The sequence below is a fragment of the Anomalospiza imberbis genome, unplaced genomic scaffold (assembly GCF_031753505.1).
Source record: "Anomalospiza imberbis isolate Cuckoo-Finch-1a 21T00152 unplaced genomic scaffold, ASM3175350v1 scaffold_74, whole genome shotgun sequence".
In the NCBI taxonomy this organism is placed as follows: Eukaryota; Metazoa; Chordata; class Aves; order Passeriformes; family Viduidae; genus Anomalospiza; species Anomalospiza imberbis.
The window spans coordinates 3,078-13,108 of record NW_027100356.1 but is presented as its reverse complement, the minus strand read 5'-3'; the positions used below and the strand labels follow the sequence as shown (position 1 = coordinate 13,108).

At 65.2% G+C, this 10,031-nt stretch overlaps 1 long non-coding RNA gene across 1 annotated transcript; it reads right to left on the bottom strand.

Annotated features, from left to right (window-relative positions):
* Positions 1-6,219: 6,219 nt before the first annotated feature.
* On the bottom strand, positions 6,220-9,205 carry LOC137467673 (uncharacterized). Its single transcript, XR_010995591.1, has 4 exons — positions 9,085-9,205; positions 8,217-8,337; positions 7,498-7,515; positions 6,220-6,848 (listed from the first exon to the last, which is right to left on the bottom strand). It is a non-coding gene; the product is annotated as an uncharacterized lncRNA (long non-coding RNA).
* Positions 9,206-10,031: the final 826 nt, after the last annotated feature.

The following is a 10,031-nucleotide window of genomic DNA, read 5'->3' as shown; positions in this document are numbered from 1 at the left end:
CAGCCCCCCCCTCCACCCAGGGGCTCTGAGGGGCTCGGGGTGTCCTCGTCCCCCATGTCTGTGCTCTGGGTGATCTCAGAGTGTTCTCCAGGTTAGGAACGGCCAAAGCAGCCACAGGATTTGGGGCTTGGGCTCTGCAGGAAGTTTTGTGTCTCCGTTTTGGTGCCGTGTCCGGGACTACAGGTCCTTGGCATGTGCGATTTCCCGGAGTCGTTGATGGGAAAAGCCAGGTTTAGGTGGGAAGACCCAGGTTTAGGTGGGAAGAGCCAGGATTAGGTGTTGCCTTGGGACAGTGGGTGAAACATTGGGAATTCCAGTGCTGCCCGGGGTTCTGCAGCTTCCCCAGAAATTCCCCTTTGCTCTGTCCTTGATGAATCTGAAAGAGCCGGAGTCACTTTGGGGTGAGCCCACGACTCCAGAAAGATTGAAAAGTTGGGGGGGGGGGGTGGGGAGGGGGGCCAGGGGTGACCCTGGGAGCACTGGGAGTGAACTGGGAGCACTGAGGTCAGGCTGGGAGTGACACGGGGATGGCACTGGGAGCACAGGGGGAGACAAGGGGTGAGACTGGGATGGCACTGCAGGGAGCAACACTGAGTCCACCAGGAGTGAACTGCGAGTCAGCTGGGAGCATTGGGTGGAACTGGGAGCACGGAGGCGAACCAGGGAGTTCTACTGGGCGCTCTGAAGAGAACTGGGAGCACGGAGGTGAGGCACTGGGAGCACTGGGAGGGGGCTCTGGGAGCAGTGGTGTGAAAAATGCATATTTTATGATTGGCTTTTTGCAAATATTAAATTGAATACTATATGTATTATGTTATATTGATTAGAAGTGCTGTATTAACATTTTAATAGTATGGTATATGTAGTTTTGTAGTTAAAATAGAGCCTATGTATGTGGGTTTTTTTTTTTACTAGCTCAAGCAAGAGATGAGATAATGAAGAAACTCTTCACACAGAGATGACAATGATGGGGGCCCATAAAGAATTACTGCCTCCTTATCGGAAAAGACAAACATCCTTCCACCTTCTCTCCGTCTGTATGGAACCACCAGGATTAAGGGGAAGAAGTTGACAAAAACCAGAAAAGTTCTTAATTTGCAAGGAACTTATGCATCATGTATGAGATGTATGAATATGCAACAGGCTACTGCTTTTAAAGATTATTCCTTTGTTCACAAGGCATGCTTATCGGGCTTAAGTGCCTGAGAGCATCCGGACGTCCGTAATTCTTTGCTTTTTTATTGTCTTGTAATTGTCCTAACTCTAAATTTTCATTACTCTAATTGTATTACTATTTTTATAACTATTTTATTATTATTAAACTTTTAAAATTTTAAAAACCAAGTGATTGGAGTTTATAACACCAGTGCTCCCAGTATCCCATGTGCCGCTCCCAGTATCCCCAGTATGACCGATTCCCCCAGTACTCCCAGCATCCCTTCCCAGTGTCCCCCCAATACCCTCACATCCCTCCCAGTTCCCCCCAGAATCCCCTCCCAGTTCCCCCAAGAATCCCCCCAGTGCTCCCAGTTCTCCCCTGGCCCTCCAGTTCCCCCCTTCCAGTACTCCCAGTATCCCCCATGTCCCTCCCAGTTGCCCCCAGTGCTCCCAGTATCCCTTTCCACTCCCCCCAGTCCCCCCAGTACCTGCCCCCCCCCGGGCTGGGGGGCAGCGCTCGGGCCGGGGGGGGGCCGGGGGGCTGTGGGGGGGAGGGGCAGAGATCAGGGGAGGTCCCACCCCAAATTGGGGGGTGGGGGAGGGGCTCGGAGGATTTTGGGGGGGTCTCGGTTAAATGGGAACTGCGGGGGGGGGGTGAATTTGGGGGCTTAAGGGGGGTTTGGGGGTCCTGGGGGGTTGGGGAGGCAAAGGGGGAGTTTGGGGGGGGGTCCCAGCCCTGGGGGGGTCTGGGGGAGGGGCAGGGCCAAGGGATGGGATTCGGGGGGGGATTTTGGGGGTGGGGATTGTTCTGGGGAGGAGGTCATTTGTGGGGGGTTATTTTGGGGAGGGGGATTCTTTGGGGGGCTGTGGATTATTTCGGGGGAGTTCTTTTGGGATGGGGTTAATTTGGGGGGGGATTTGGGGGGATTGGATTAATTTAGGGAGGGGGATATTTTGGGGACGGTAATTATTTGGGGTGGGGGATTGTTGGGGGGGATTGTTGGGGGGTCTTTTTGGAGTTGGGGATGATTTGAGGAGGGGGATTATGTTGAGGGGATTATTTTGGGGAGGACAGGGATGATTCTGGGGGGGGGTCCCTCACCTGTCTGACCGTGCACGAGCCAGAGCCCCCCCCGCCAGCGCCACCCCCACCACAAAGGCACCAAAGGAAACGGCGGCCACGGCCCCGGGGGGCACGGGGGAGGCTGGGGGGCAGCGTCAGCCCCCCAAAATCCTGACCCCCAAATTTGGGGCCGGGACCCCCCCAAATTCTCCTAAAGCCCCCCCCCAAAGGGACCCCGGAGTCCAGGACCCCCCCAAAAGGGAAATCAGAGCTCCGAGACCCCCCCAGCCCCCCAACCCCCCCCCCCCAGGAAGGACCCAGGGCTCCGGGACCCCCCCCGTCTAAAGCCCCTGCCTCGAAAGGGACTGAGCAGTTCGGGACCCCCCCGCAGCCCCCCCAAACCCCCCCCAAGGGGTCCGAGACCCCCCAAAATCCCCCCCCTGGCCCAAAAGGGACCCAGGAGTTCGGGACCCCCCCCCCCCAAATGAGCCAGGGGACTCCTCCCCAGCCCCCCAAACCCCCCCAGGAAGGACCTAGGGCTCCGGGACCCCCCCCAAATTCCCCAATCCCGGGGGTCCCGGTGCCCCCCCCCCCCATTCCTGTCACTCACCCGCGGGGAGGGCCCGGGGCCGCTCCCGGGGTGGGGGCGGGGGGCGCAGGAGGGGCGGGGGCGGCGGGAACGGCAGCGGGGGGAGCCCCGGGGGGGCACCTGGGGGGGAGGGGCGGTTACTGGGAGGCATCGGGAGGGGAGGGGAGGGGGGGCCTTCTGCCCGCGGGGGGGGAAATTGGGGGCCCCGGTTGTGGGGGGGGTCCCGGTTGGGGGGGGGGGGATCCCTGTTGTGGGGGGGGGGTTCCGGGGGCGGGGAGTGGGGGGGTCTCTGTCGGGGGTCCCGGGTTACGGGGGGTCCCCAGGGGGGGTGTCGGTTGGGGGTCCCGGGGGGTTTGGGGGGCGGGTCCCCCGCCCGGGGGTCTCGGGGGGCGTGATCCCAGTGGGGGGGGTCCCGGTCAGGGGGTGCCGGGGTCGGAGCGGAGTTTGGGGTCCGGGGGGTCCCGGGGGGTGTCCCCGCCCGGGGGTCCCGTACCGGGCGCGGGGGTCGCGGGGTGTCCCCAGCGTCACCACGATCGGGCGGGTCACGGTGCGCAGGGCGCGCCCGGGGGCGGGGCCGCCGCGGGGGCGGGGCCTGAGCCGGAGGCTCCGCCTCCTTTGTGGGGACAGGGCTTGGCCCGGCACTGGGGGAGGGGCGGGATTAACGGGGGGGACTGGGGGCCCACAGCTCCAGAGCCCCCCGGTGTCCCCCCTGGTCTCCCTGTGCCCCTCCCCCCATGTCCCTGTGCGCCCCCCAAGTCCCTTTCCCCCCAATGTCCCTGTGGCCCCCCCGGTGTGCCCATGCCCCCCCAGACACAGGCGGTGGCTCCAAGAACTGGTGTCACCTTTATTGGTTCCTGTCCATGACCGTTTCCACGGTGGCCCTGACCCCGTGGTGGCCCTGACCAACCCCATGGTGGCCCTGACTGTCCCCATGGCAACCCTGGCCACCCCCTCCATGGCCCTGGTGGCCCTGGCTCTCCTCTGGTCCCTTTGGTAGCCCTAGTCACCTCGGTGGTGGCCGTAGTGGCCTCAAAAGTGGCCACCAGGGTGCTGGTGGCCCCTTGGTGGCCGTGGCTGTTCCCTGGCTCTTCCTGTGGTGGCCCAGTCCATCCCAGTGGTGGCCCTTGGTGGCTCTGGCTGTCCCCCACGGCGGTGGTGGCCATCCCCTGACTCCCTGTGATGGCCCTTGGTGCCCCTTTGGTGGCCCTGGCCACCTCCTGGCTCTTCCTGTGCTGGCCCCAGTGGCCCTGTGGTGGCCTCGTGGTGGCCGTCTGGCCACCCCCATGGTGGCCCTGGTGACCCTGTGGTGACTGTCCGTTGGCCCTTGGTGACCCTTGATGGCCCTGGCTGTTCCCTTGGTGGCCACACTGACCCTGTGGTGGCCCCTTGAAGGTCCTGTCGGTGGCCCTGGGTGACCCCACAGTGACCTCAGTGGCCCGTGGTGGCCCTTGGTGGCCCCGCGTCCCCTCCGGCTCCAGTTTCGTTGGTTTGACGCACTCGACCCAAAGTTGGTTTGGCAGAATTTGGGGGGGGAGGAGGGGAGGGACCCCCCAAACCCGGGGGGGGGAGGGGGGACCCCACGATCCGGGGGTGGGAGGGGAGGGGGATTCCCCCTCTGCACCCCCAAATTTGGGTCCCCGAGGAAGTTTTGGGGTCCCTCCATGCTAAGGGAGGGGAGGGAGGGGAACCCCAAAACTTGGGGAGGGGCTGGACCCCCCCCGTGTGTCCCCAAAACCCCTGAGGGGGGCTGGGGGGGGTCCCCAAAACCCGGGGAGGGTCCCTGATACCCTAAGGGTCCCCAAAACACAGGGGGCCCCCAAAACACAGGGGGCCCCCAAAGTAAGGGGCCTCCAAATACTTGGAGGGGGTCCCCAAATTTGGGGGTCCCTCATATTCTGGGGAGATCCTCGGACCCCTGGAGGGGATGCCCAAGCTCTGGGGGGTCTCCAAAGTATGGGGGACCTCAGTCCTGGGGGGTCCCCAAGTTCACTGTGGATCCCCAGAACTTGGGGTCCCTGGTACCCAGGGGGAGATCCCCAAAATGTGGGGGGGTCTCAACACCCCAGGAAGGATCCCCAACCTCTGGGGGGTGTCCCCAGATTGTACGGTCCCATCAATTTTGGGGTGGGGTTAGCAGAACTGTTAACGGGTCCCCATTGTCCCCCCCCCCCCCCCGATTTTGGGCCCCCCCCATCCCTATGTACAGCGTGGCGAGGGCCCCCCCGGCTGGGGGGGTTGTGCTTCCGAGGGGACCCCGCTGGGGTTAAGGAGACCCCTGGAGAGGGGGGGCGGTTTTGGTGAGACCCCCTATGCCTCAGTTTCCCAGGCTGGGGGGGGGGGGGGGGGGGGAGGGGCTGGTCCATTTACATCTATAATACAAGGAAAATGTGTCTCTTTGTGGGGGGGTCCCCGTTTCAGGGTGTCCCTGCTGTGGGGGGACCCCTCAGTTTGGGGGGGGTGTCAGTGCCCCACCTGCCAGCTCGGTGCTGCCAAGGCCGTGGGGGCCCCCCTGGGATGGCTTTTGGGGGGGGCCCCCAGAACGTGGCTGAGGGATCCTCCCAAAATGCCCCCACGGCGGGGCAGGGGCACGAGGGGGTCGACCCATGCAAGGTCCGGGTGCAAAGTCTTGGTGCGAGGTCCCTGGTGGAAGGTCATGGTGCGAGGGGGGACACGGCCGAGTGAGGTCCCCAAGAGAGGTTCCCACGTGTGGCGCCAGACGGATCCTCGGGCGAGGTCCCCACGTGTGGCGCCAGATGGATCCTCGGGCGAGGTCCCCACATGTGGCACTGGATGGATCCTCAGGTGACACTGGTTGGATCCTTGGAGCAAGGCTGCCACGCTGCCGATTCCTTGTGCAAGGCCCTCATGCAAAGCCAGGTCCTCGTGTGACACTGCGGCCTCACTCATGTGACACCGTGGCCTTGCACACCCGCGGCTCCCAGCGTGACATCGCGGCCTGGCACACCTGCAGCTCCTCGTGTGTCACCGTGGCCTGGCACACCCATGGCTCCTCATGCAAGGCCGCGGCCTGGGACCGCGCCATCCCCTTCGGCCACGGCCAAGTCCTCGTGCAAGGCCAGCTTGTTGCTGGGGGCCAGCTCCGAGTGCCAGGCAGAGGGTCCCCGAGTGCCACCGGACCCTCGCGCGAGGCCACCCCGCTGTGAGGACGAGCCCTTGCACGAGGAGGTTGCAGCTTGGGGCCAGACCCCATGTGAGGCCGGACCCCGGTGCAAGGAAGGGTCTCTGCTTGGGGCCAGACCCCCGTGCGCCCCTGGAGCCTCAAGCGGGGGGGGGGTCCCCGTGCAAGCCCGGCCCCCCACGTCCCCCCGGCCATGTTCCCTGTGCGAGGCCAGACCCCCTAGCAAGGGGAGAGTCCCGCAGCGACCTCCTGCCCCCCCCCGCGCCCCCGGCCCCTGGCATGAGGGGGGGGTCCCGCGTGCCCCCCCACCCAGGGCTCTCACAGGCTGGTCACCAACTGCATCTGCCCATCGGGCTCGGCCCCCCCCCGCACCCCCCTCGGGCCCCCCAAAGGTCTCGGGGCTGTGCCGGCGGTTGGGGGGGGGGCGCGCGGGGGGGGCCCCCCCAGGGTAGGGGGGCGCGGGGGGTGGGGGGCCCCTCGGGGCTGCTGTCGGGGTAGTCCCGCGGCGGGGGGGGGGTGCCGGGGGTCCCGGGGGGGCTCGGGGGGGGGGCCCTAGCCCGCCCGGCCCCCCCCCGCGCCAGCTCCTGGTAAAGCAGCCCCAGCTCGGGAGCGCCGGGGGGGGGCTCAGCGGGCGGTGGGGGGGGGCGGCGGGGGGGGCGGCGGGGGCGGGGGGGGGCCCCCCCTCCGTGCGCGGAGCCCCCTCCCCGCAGGTTGTTGTGCACCAGCTCCGAGATGATCATCTTCTCCAGCGCCGCCGCGTCCGGGGGGGCTCCCCCCGGGCAACCCCCCCCGGCCCGGGGCCACCCCCCCGGGCCCCCCCTCGGGGCCCCCCCGCAGGCTGTAGCTGTTGTTGAAGTTGCCGTTGAGGGGCAGCGGCTCCGGGGGCTCCCGGGGGGGCTCTGCGGGGACGGGCGGGTCAGTAGGGGGAGGGGGCCTCAGTGTGGGGGAGGGGGAGTCCGTGGGGGGGGGGGGGGGGTCTGGGGGGTATCGGAGGGGTCATTGCTGACCTTGGGGGTTCGTGGGGGGGTTTGGGGAGGTCAGTGGGGGGCTCGGGGAGGTCTGGGGGTGTCATTGGGGGGCTTGGAGGGTCAGTGATGGGGGCCAGGGGGGTCACTGAGGGGTCATTGGTTTTGTCTGGGGGGTCATTGTGGGGCTTGGGGGGTCAGTGGGGGCTTGGGGGGGGTCATTCTGTAGGGCTGGGGAGATATAGGGGGAGTTGAAGGTGCTATGAAAAGTTTGTGGGGGTCAGTGGGGGGGTCTGGGGGACTGTGGTGGGTTTGGGGGGTCTGTGGGGGTGTCTGGGGGATTGGGGTGGGTTTTGGGGGGTCTGTGGGGGTGTCTGGGGGATTGGAGAGGGTTTGGGGCCTCAGTTGAGGGATCTGGGGACTAAAGGGGGGTTGGGGGTGTCACTGAGTGGGTCTGGAGGGCCATGGGGGTTTCGGGGGGCCTGGGGGGGAGGGGGGAATTTGGTGGGGGGGTGTAGGGGGCAAATGGAGGGTCTGGGGGGGCACAAGGAGGGGCACGAGGGGGTCATGAGGCAGCACTTACTGGTGTCACGGAAGCTCCCTGTGGACAGAGGCAGCACTTAGGGCGGGTCCTTACTCACCCTGACCCCCCAATTTCCCCTCCGATCTGCCCCAACTGCCAGCACCTCCCTCACCCCACAGGTGGGACACCTGGGGACACTGGGGGGGAATTTGGGGGAATCTGTGTGGGGTCTGGACTTCCCTGGCCCCCTCCATGGGGTTGTGGAGGAGTTTTTGGGGGTCCCATGTGGTGGGGGGCAGTTGAGGCAAGTGGGAAAATGCCCCCATTCCCACCCAGGGGCTGAAACTGGGGGAGAGGCAGCATCCAGGATGCCCTGAACCCCCCCATTCCCCCTCCTGGGGGCAGGGGCTGTGGGGGGGATCCAGGGGGTGTGGGTGATTCTGGGGGGATCCAGGGGGCGTGGGGGGGATTTTGGTGGGGATCCAGGGGGCATGGGGGGATTTTGGGGGGGACCCGGGGGCATGGGGGATTTTGCGGGGATCCAGGGGGTGTGGGGGATTCTGGGGGGATTCAGGGGGCGTGGGGGGATTTTGCGGGACCAGCTGCCCCTCCAGGGGCTGAACCTGGGCTGTTCAGGGTGGGAGCACCCAGGACCCCCCCAGTCCCCCCCTGAACCCACCTGGGGGGGGGCTGAGGGAGGAAGGATTTGGGGGGCATCCTGGGCAGTCCCAAGGGTTTGGGGCAAGTTTGTGGGGGGTCGTGCCCCCCCCCATACCCACCTGGGGTGGTGAAGGCTGGGGGGGAGGCGGGGGTGAAGCCCCCCCCCTCGGCCAGGAGGGTGTTGTAGGGGCTCGACCCCCCCCGCGGCGGCAGCACACGGGTTGGGCAGGAGATGCGACCCTGCGGAGAGGGGTGGGGTCACACACAGGGGGCTGGGGAGGGGGGTTGGGGGGGTTCTGGGGGTCCCAAGAGTGTCCTGGAGGGGTCTGAGTGGAGTCTGGGGAGGTCCCATGGGGGAGCAGAGGGGTCTTTGGGGACCCCAGGACCCTGTGGGGGATCAGAGGGGATCCCAGACGATCTGGGGGAGAGGGGGGTCCCAAAGGCATCCCAGAGGGGTTTTTGGCGGTCCCAGGGCATCCCAGGAGAGGGGGGTGGGGAGTCTCAGGGGTCTGATGTGGATCTGAGGCATCTCAGGGGGTCGGGAAAGGGGTCTTGGGTGGTCCCTGGGCGTCTTGAGGGGCCCAGAGGGATCTGTGGGGTCCCGTGGGGGTTTTTGGGAGTGGTCTCACCTCCATTCAGGGTGGAGGATGGTCTCGGGGGTCTCTGGGGGTCTCAGGGGTTTCTGGGGAGGGGTCTCACTCCATTCAGGGTGGAGGATGGTCTCGGGGGGTCTCAGGGGTTTCTGGGGAGGGGTCTCACTCCATTCAGGGTGGAGGATGGTCCTCTGGGGTCTCAGGGGTTTCTGGGGAGGGGTCTCACTCCATTCAGGGTGGAGGATGGTCTCGGGGGTCTCAGGGGTCTCAGGGGTTTCTGGGGAGGGGTCTCACCACTGTTCAGTATGGAGAGTGGTCTCTGGGGTCTCTGGGGAGGGGTCTCACCTCCATTCAGGGTAGGGGGGGTTCTGAGGTGTTTTTTGGGGTGTCTCACCTCGGTTCAAGGTTGGGGTGCTGTTCAGGTCCCCTCCCATAAAACTGGACTCCGTCTGTTTCCGGACCGTGTCATTCCACATTCTCCGGATCCGGCTCTGGGGGCACAGTGGTGGGGCTGGGACCCCCAGACCCCCCCCAAAACCCCCCCAGACACCCTGGAACACCCCCGAGGTGTCCCCACATCCAGCACCCACAGCCTGGCAGGGTCTGAGGGAGGTTTTGGGTCCAGGGGGTTTTGGGGGTAACATGGGGGGATCTTGGGGTGCCACAGGGAGATCTGGGGGGTCTGGAGGGGGCCCACCTGCATCTGGGGGATGGTCTGGGTCTGTCGTGGGGGATTTGTGGGTCTGGAGGGATTTGAGGGGGCCATGGGGAGGATCCTGGGTGTGGAGTGGGTTTGGGGGCTTTGGGTTTTTTTTGGGTGAGGGGTCATTTGGGGGGGGGGGGTTGGGGGTCCCAACCCGGGTGCTGCTGTAGTGCTGGGCATGAGTTTGGGGGGTTATCTGGGGGGCTATGGGGGATCAGGGGGCTCTGAGGTGTCTGGGGTGCGTGTGTGACTGACAGGCAGGACTGGAGTGATTGACAGGTGGCCTCTGTGATTGACAGGCGGGAATAAAAGTGATTGACAGGCAGGATCAGCCCCTCAGGGTGACTGACAGGCCCCAAGAGTGATGAGGGGAGTGTGTGTGGCAGCCCCAGGATTTAAGAGGGGATAAGTGGTGGGAAAAGGGTTAAAAACCTGAGGGGGTAAGGGTAGAAAAAGGGGAGGGGAAAGGGATGGGAAATGTGAGGGGGAAATGGTGGGAAATGTGAGGGGGAAAAGGGAAATGTGAGGGGGGGAAAAAGGCAGGGAACATGAGAGGCAAATAGGCAGGAACTGTGAAGGGAAATGGGCAAGAAATGTGAGGGGAAAAGGGCGGAAAACATGAAGGGAGAAAAAGGCAG